Raw genomic sequence first — 8,913 nt, 5'->3', positions numbered from 1 at the left:
GTTATTGACTTGGTTTCCCATTCCTGCCAAGGTGATGAATTACCATATGCTTCTAACGTGCTCCCTAGAAGAACTATAAAGGGAACATGGAATCCAGAAAAATAACAAAACAACAAATGTGAGAAACCCCCAGGGAGTCGGAAGACTCTTGTTTGGGGTGGGGGAGAGTACCTGCCACTTGAAAGATGGGGCCCTGGTGGAGACAGTTATAGGATATATTAAGAAAAGTATTTTAAGTTCTACTTTTGCCTTTCCACTCATAACCATGCTTTTGCCTTTGTACAGAGGTTGGCAAACTATGGCCCTCCTGCCAAATCCAGCCTGGTCCCTGGTTCCTATTTTTAAAATTAAGTTTTATTGGAACTCAGCCATACTTTCTCACTACAAAGACAGAGTTTAATAGTTGTAACAGGCTGGACATGGTGGTACATGCCTGTAATCCTAGCACTTTGGGAGGTTGAGGCAGAATTGCTTGAATCCAGGAGTTGGAGACCACCCTGGGCAGTATAGCAAGACCTCATCTTTATAAGAAAAAATTTTAACATTAGCTGGGCATGGTGGTGGGCACCTGTAGTCTCAGCTACTCAGGACCCTAAGACAGGAGGATTGCTTGAGCCCAGGAGTTCAAGGTGGCAGTGAGCTGTGATCTCACCACTGCACTCCAGCCTGGGTGACAAAGGGAGACCCTGTCTCAAAAAGCTAAAAAAAAAAAACCAAAAACAAAAAATTAAGTGTGAAAAATTCAATAGTTGAAATAAGGAACACATAAATGAAGGATGATAACAGTATAAATGGCAACATCTAATAGCAAATCCAGAAAGATAAAAAAAAAAAAGGAAGAATTGAAGTATCAAAAACAATTTTGAATATGGTATTTATTTTTTTAGAGACAGAGTTTCACTATAGTGCCCAGGTTGCAATGCAGTGGCTATTCACAGGCACGGTCATAGTGCACTACATCCTCAAACTGGGCACTAGTGATCCTCCTACCTCAGCCTCTCAAGTAGCTGGGACTATAGGTGCACACCACTGCACCCAGCTTTGAGTATGGTATTTGTGATAAGTGTCTGCATATTTTATGAATGCAGCTTCTGAAATGGCTCCCAATCCCTGCCTCCTGGTATTCATGCCCTGTATGATGATCCTCATCCCTTGACCTCGTGACTTGCTTCTAAGGAATAGAATACAGCAAAAGTGATGAGATGTCACTGAAAGGTGATCTTACTAATAACCTATCTAACAGAGGAAAATAAACTCTAACAGAAAGTAAGGGAAGTAAACTCATAGCACATAATTGACCCTTGGAAGAGGAAACTCAACACAACTACCCCTTTTTGTTTTAATTAAAACACCTGTGGCCTAATTCGTTATCTCTAAGAATTTCATTTTCTCAGCCTTAAAGAGCCCTAAGCAGACTGTAGGGGTGCAAACTCCCCACTCCAGCTCTCTGCCACAGTTCCTGCCAGAAACACATTTCAAGGACTTAGATAAACTGGCCTTACAGAGGAAAGAGAAAAAACTAAAGAGCACCTGCAACCACTTCACAACCACTTCTGTTATCAGTCTGCTGAAGCAAAGAGGAAAAAAAGCCATTTTTACCCTTTAAAAACTCCAAACAGCTTTTCCTCAACTGCCCGGTACTTCCTTCCTTCCTCTGTGTGCTGTAGCCACTCCCTCCTTTTCTCTCTCCATTGCTCTCTTTCTTTCTCGGAAAAATAAGTTTTTACTTTTATATATCCTAATCTCTGCATGAGAAATCTTTCTTCACCTACAGTGTGAGTACCTAGTGAGCTTTCCACCCTTACAGTCACTTCAAAGATTAGATTATGAAGATTGTGGCTTCTGTATTCACACCACCTCTCTAACTCTTCTCTCTTCTCTGTGATGCAACCTGCCATGTTGTGAGCTGCCTTTGGAGAGACCCACATAACAAGGAGCTAAGAGCAGCATCCAGCCAGCAGCCAGTGAGAAAGTGGAGTCCTTACTAAGAAACAGAATGAAAAACAAGCCAAGGACTGAAAAAGTATTTACAAATTGCATATTTGATAAAGGATTGGTATTCAAAATATATGAAGAACTCTCATAATTTGATGAGAAAACAATCCAGTAAAAAGCAGGCAAAAGATTTGACCAGACACTTCACCAAAGAAAATAGAAAAATGGCCCAAAAAGGACATGAAAAAATGCATGACATCATTAGTCACTATGAAAATGCAAATTAAAACTACAGTGAGATACTGCTACAGAGACATTAGAAAAGCTAAAATTAAAAAGACTAACCATACCAAGTGTTGGTGAGGATGGGAGTAACTGTAACTCACATACTCTGGTAGAAGACTTTGGAAAAACAGGATGGTAGTTTCTTACAAAGTTAAAATATACACTTATATAACTCATCCATTTCATGCCTAAGTATTTACTCACAAGAAATGAAAGCATGTATCCATACAAAGACTGGTACACAAAATTCATAGCAGCTTAACTTAGATTATCCAAGAGCTATAAATAACCCAAATGCCCATTAAAAGGTGACTGTATAAACACATTGTGGCACATGCATGCTATGAAACACTACTCAGCAGTAAATCAGAATGAACTATTGATACCCACAACAACAGCAATAAATCTCAACTATCTTTAGTGAAAAAAATTAGACAAATATTCCATTTATTTAAAATTCTAAGGTATGCAAACTAGTGACAGCAGGACACTGGTTGCTTGAGGATGCAGGAGATGTGAGGAAGAATGGGAAGAAGTATTACAGAAGGACCTGGAGAAACTTTTGGGGATAGTGGGTATGTTTATTACTTGATTGTGGTAGTACTTTCACAATTAAATACATGTCAAAAGCTATCAAGCTGTATACTATATGTGCCATTTTATTGCATATCAATTGTACCTCAATAAATCTGTTAAAGAATATGTAGCCAACAAGCTAATTGAGGAGGGAAAATTGAATAATAAAACTTACTTGATTCATCTGAAAGGCCAGAAAGAAGATAATGACATCTAGGCCAGGCACAGTGGCTCACACCTGTAATCCTAGCACTCTGGGAGGCCAGGAATTGAAGACCAGCCTGAGCAAGAGCCGAGACCCTGTCTCTACAAAAAATGAAAAATTATCTGGGCATGGTGGCTCACACCTGTAGTCCCAGCTACTCGGGAGACTGAGGCAGGAGGATCATTTGAGCCCAGGAAGGAGGGAGGGAAGAAGGAAGGAAAGAAAAGAAAGAAAGAAATTGATAGCTAAACAATATTGATTCTACCAATTCATGCACATGGTATATCTCCTTTTATGTAGGTCTTCCTTCAGTTTTTCCTAGCATTTTAATAATTTTTGTTATAAGGGTCTTATGCATCTTTTATAAATTTATTCCTAAGTATTTTATATTTTTATACTAATTAAAGGAACTAGTGTTTTGTTCTTGTTTTTAATATCAATTTCCAGTTGTTTACTGCTGATAAAGACATATAGTTGATTGCTACATATTGACTTGAGCCTGCTTAACTCATTTGATAGTTCTAGTAGTTTTTAGTTAATTCCTTAGCATTTTTTACATAAACAATTGTGTCATCAGCATATAGAAGCAATTTTACTTCCTCCTTTCCAAATCTTATGCTTTTTATTTTTTCTTACTATATTGTGTTGGCTAAGGTCTCTACTACAATGGAAAGGGATGAAAGCATATATCCTTGCCTTATTCCCAGTCTTAGGGGAAAATATTTAGCATTTCATCAGCAATTATGTGTTAGCTGTGTGGGTTTTTTTTTTTTTAACAGATTTAATAAGAAAATTTACATAGCATACAATTCACTCATTTAAAGTGTACAATTTGGCCATGTGTGGTGGTTCATGCCTATAATCCTAGCACTTTGGGAGGCCAAGGCAGGAGGATTGCTTGAGACCAGGAGTTTGAGACCAGCCTGAACAACATAGCAAGATCCCATTTCTGCAAAAAATAGAAAAATTAGCTGGGTGTAGTGGCGTGTACCTGTAGTCCCAGTTACATAGATGACAAGACTGAGGCAGGAGGATGGCTTAAGCCCAGGAGTTTGAGGTTGCTGTGAGCTAGGCTGATGCCATGGCACTTTAGCCTAGGCAACAGAGCAAGACTCTGTCTCAAAAAAAAAAAGAAAACTAAATTACTCCTCCCACAAGGGGTTAGGTTTTTAGACCACTTGCAGAAGTTCCTACTTCCTCACCTCACTCCCCTGTCCTCTGTTGTGACTTTCCCCCAAACATCTCTCTACAGTTTTGCCGTGGAGCTTTCCTCTCTCCCCACTGAGCAGGGCAATGAGTGCAAATGGAGGCTCCAGATGCATTTTGCTTCAAAATCTCTTCACTACTACGATTGCATCATGAATTTTTCATTGTTCCAGCTGCCTGGTAGACAATTTTTAAATTATTCACATACATGTTAAGACAAACATTAATCCTCAGAGATAACATAGTCTAATCTGGAGGTGGCCCAGGCACCACATCCAGCCCATACATCATTTTGTCTGGTCAGCAGTGTTTTTTAAAAGTTTTGAATTAAAATGTGATAGTGCTACACACCCATCTAAATAGCTAAAGATGAAAAAGATAACATTAAAAACTGGATATCTCATACACTGCTGGAATGAGTGAAAACTGGTACAATTGCTTTGGAAACTGATCAGTAAAGCCAAACATATGCATGCCAATCCATTCCACTCCTAGCATACGCCCAACAGAAGTGAGAACTTACGTTCACCAAAAAAAATAGGTAAAAAAGTGTTCACAATATCACTAGAAACAAATTATAGAAGGATGGATCCACCAGTATATTCACAAAATGGAATAATATGCAACAATGAGAATTATCCACAAGTATAAGCAAAATTATGGATGAATCGCAAAAAAATAGCAGAGAGGACGGGAAGGGGAATGGGAAAATAGAATTATACTATGGTAAGTTTCCTGTGTCTTATGTGAAGTAGTACAATATTAAATATATGCTGATAAGTCAAGATGCACACTGGAATCCCTAGAGCAATGGGAGCCAGATTTCTCACTGGTGGAGTGGGAATTTACAAGTAAGCATGGGGAGGAGGCTAGAATGATCCATGTGTAATGGATCAGAGTTGGAGACATCAGTTTGAATTCAAGCCTAGTTTAATATAGAGATAGTTGTCTATATAGAGAAATATTTACAGATATGTGTATATACATGTTAGTATACACACATTTCCTTCATCTGTCAACTGAGAGAGCCTCAAAGAATCAGCACTGCAGTAGCAATGAACACACGTAGCCCTACATCTCTTGATTTCTAGTATCCATTCTCCAGTTAAAGAAACCAGGGATGGCCGGGTGCGGTGGCTCACGCCTGTAATCCTAGCACTCTGGGAGACTAAGGTGGGAGGATCCTTGAGCTCAGGAGTTCGAGACCACCCTGAGTGAGAGAGTGAGACCTCATCTCTTCTAAAAATAGAAAAAATTAGCCAGGTGTGGTGGCGTGCACCTCTAGTCCCAGTTCCTTGGGAGGCTGAGGCAGGAGGATCGCTTGAGCCCAGGAGTTTGAGGATGCTGTAAGCTAGACTGATGCCATGGTACTCTACCAGGGCAACAGAACAAGACTCTCTCAAAACAAAACAAAACAAAACAAAAAATCATAAAAGGAAAACAAAACAAACCAGAGTTATCATAAGACCCAGCAAGTCCAGTCCTAGGTAGGTGCCCAAGAGAAATAAAAACGTGTCTACACAAAAATTATACGTGAATGCTCATAGCAGTATTATTTACAATAGCTAAAAAGTGAGAACAATTCAAATATCCATCAACTGATGGATAAACAAAAATGTGGTATATCTATACAATAAAAAGGATTGAAGTACTGATGCATAACATGGATGAACCTTGAAAACATTATGCTAAGTGAAAGAAGTCAGTCATAAAAGGCCATATATTGTCTGGGCACGGTGGCTCACACCTGTAATCCTAGCACTCTGGGAGGCTAAGGCTGGAGGATCACTTGAGGTCAGGAGTTCGAGACCAGTCAGAGCAAGAGTGAGACCCTGTCTCTACAAAAAATAAAATAATTAGCACACCACGATGTTTTTTTTAGTTGTCCAGATCATTTCTTTCTATTTTTTTAGTAGAGACGGGGGTCTCACTCTTGCTCAGGCTGGTCTCGAACTCCTGACCTTGAGTGATCCACCCGCCTCGGCCTCCCAGAGTGCTAGGATTACCGGCGTGAGCCACCGCACCTGGCCAGTAATTTAGTTTTATTTTTTCATTTCTTTCTTTTCCCTTTGGTTACCCAACCATGTCTAGGAAGTCTGATGCACACACGTTTTGATGATGGGGCTGGCAACGACATGGAGAACAAAAAGCTGGGGCAGTAAAGTGAAACCTTCCCACATTGATCCCTTTCACGGTGTCCAGGTAGAGAGAACAGGCACCCATTTAAGAGAATCTTGCCAAGATTTTCAAATGGTGACCAGTTGGTCTAGGCAGAGTAAGATGTGTGGGGAGAGCAGCTGGCCAGTGGAGAAGTCCTCCTTCCTCCCATAGCATACAAGAAGAAGGTGACTATCTTAGAAGAGGGAAAGCTGACATCTACTTTGTAGCTGGAACTCTTTCTATGTTCAGCACACTGTCCCTGCCTTGGCATATCCTGGTTTTGGCTTGTTATCTCTTTTCTCCATCCCCTAAGACTGGTGACCAACCTAGAAAGGATCAAACCTCTGTGCTTCAGGTTTAGGGGAAACGGACTGATTGGAATGTGATTCTGACAATGAAGTCATCTGGCAACCACTTAAGATGTCTACATATCTCTGCAGGAAGTTCTAGGGTTGGGGAACACTGTGGTCTGAGGCCCAGAAGGAAAGCTGGGACCTAACTCCAAGAGTTCTCAGGAGGCAGATCTCAGCTCCAACTGAGGAAGGAGGTCCCACAGACCGAGCTATCCCACAAGGGCAGGAAAGGGAAAGAGTGAACTCCCAATTCCTATGGGTGGCAGAAAGCAGTGGAATGTTCCCTACCAGGGGAGGCATCAGTTTCCAGGCTGGAAAGGGCATCTAGGGTCCTTTCCAGCCAGGTGTTCTGAGTGCAGGACTCTAGTTCTAAGACTGAGTCGTATGCTCAGTTTCGGAGAAGTGCTCCTTGCCAGGATGCTCAGAGTGCAATAGACCTTCACTATCTACAGAATCTCCTTTAGTAGGGGGCCCCCGGTGGTCTGACCACTTTCCACCTGATCACACTGCAGATCTGGCTTCATCCAGTGACCTCCCAGCATCGACTGAATGCTGCTTTCGTTTTGTTTCCTCTTCCAGACCATAGTGGAAAGAGCATTTATCTTTTAAGCCAGCTTAATATAGTCTTCTCTACCTCACTTCCTCCAACACCTGAGTCAAGGGCTCCTTTCTCTGTGCCCTGAAAGCCTCAGGGCTACCACTTGCCATAGCCCTGAGAAGACCATGTTGTCATAGTCTGCGCCCATATCTGAGACAGACAGGTGCACACACACACACACACACACACACACACAGCTCCTTGAGTGTAGGGCTCAAGTCCCATTCGTCTCCCAGTACCCAGCTTCCAGCCCTGTCTGCCCACAAAAACCTCTAAGGAAAGGATTTTCTAAAGGAAAAGAGATATTTGTGCTATATAGTTGACCTACTTTGAATGGTCCTGGTCTCCTTTTTGGGAATTGTTTTCCTGCCAGATAATGAGCCACACAGGATTTATAGTGCAGAGACAGTGTGGTGTGGTAGACAAGGTCAGAAGGCCTGCATCTGAATCCAGGTTCTGACACAGCATGCATGACCTTGGACAGTTTACTTCCCCTCTCCGCATGTTTCTTTATGGGTAAAAATAAGGATATTAACACCTGTCCCATGGGGTTGTGAGGATAAAAAAAGCCAGGTAGCTCTGGGCAGTGACTGTGAATGCCTCCAGCTCTGTTTGCTCGCAGATGCTCTGCCCAGCCAGTTCCCTGTTTAAGCTGCACTCCTAGGAAGGACTCTGGATGGCTTGGGCTCTTCCTGAGTATTAAATTGGCCCTCTAAAAGCCCTGGGACTGAGCCCCCAGAGAGTAGGCCCAGAGGAAGGGTCATTCCCAGAGCCAAACTCAGAAATGTCCCTGCAGGGGCATGCAGGGCACCCTCCTATGATAAGGCTTAATGGGGATGCCACTAAAGGACTGAGAGGGTAACTGGGCACCTTTTAAAAAATTAAGGCTGAAGTTCCAAGGCATGACTGGGTCCTCAGAACACAGTACAGGCCGTGGGACACATGGGGCGTGTGACCTCTGAGCAAATGCTGACAGACCTTGGGTTTCTCAAGAGGTACTTTCTTGTATCCATGCTTTTGCTTATGCTGGTGCCACTTACTAGACTATGCCCCGTGCTCAGTAGGCTGGCCCCATGCACCACCTCTCCTCACCATGCCACCCGCTGTAACACGAGACTGGCCCCTGACCCTTGTGGTGCTCTCAAGCCTCTAAAGCCTTTGCTCATGTCATTTCTCCCATCTGTTCTCCCATCTTCCACCCTTCTCAGATTGGCAGACTCCTACTCATCCTTCAAGGCTCAGACTAAATTTCCATTTCCTGTCCCGAACCTTTCCCCCATTCCCTTGGCAGAATACCTCCTCTGCAGAGCTCCTACTATACTGTGTTCCTCCCTTACCTCATTGAATCATGACCGTTTGTCTCCCCTCTAAGTTTGTGTCTCTGGAAGTACGGCTGAGGTGGACACCTGATATTTTTGCCAGCAAGCCCTCACCTATTCATCCTACTTCTAGCAACGGTGCCCCAAGTTTCCTTTGGGATATGACACCACCCCTGCTGTAAGCCCAGTTGTTTTAGACCATCCTTCTCCAGGCCGCTGTGATTCATTCAGGATTGACCACAGGACCCAGTTTGGGCTGATGTCCATCAGGCCCAG

This window comes from Propithecus coquereli, unplaced genomic scaffold (genome assembly GCF_000956105.1).
Source record: "Propithecus coquereli isolate 6110/MARCELLA unplaced genomic scaffold, Pcoq_1.0 Scaffold235, whole genome shotgun sequence".
In the NCBI taxonomy this organism is placed as follows: Eukaryota; Metazoa; Chordata; class Mammalia; order Primates; family Indriidae; genus Propithecus; species Propithecus coquereli.
The sequence above is the reverse complement of the archived record's forward strand: the minus strand, read 5'-3'. Positions refer to the sequence as shown.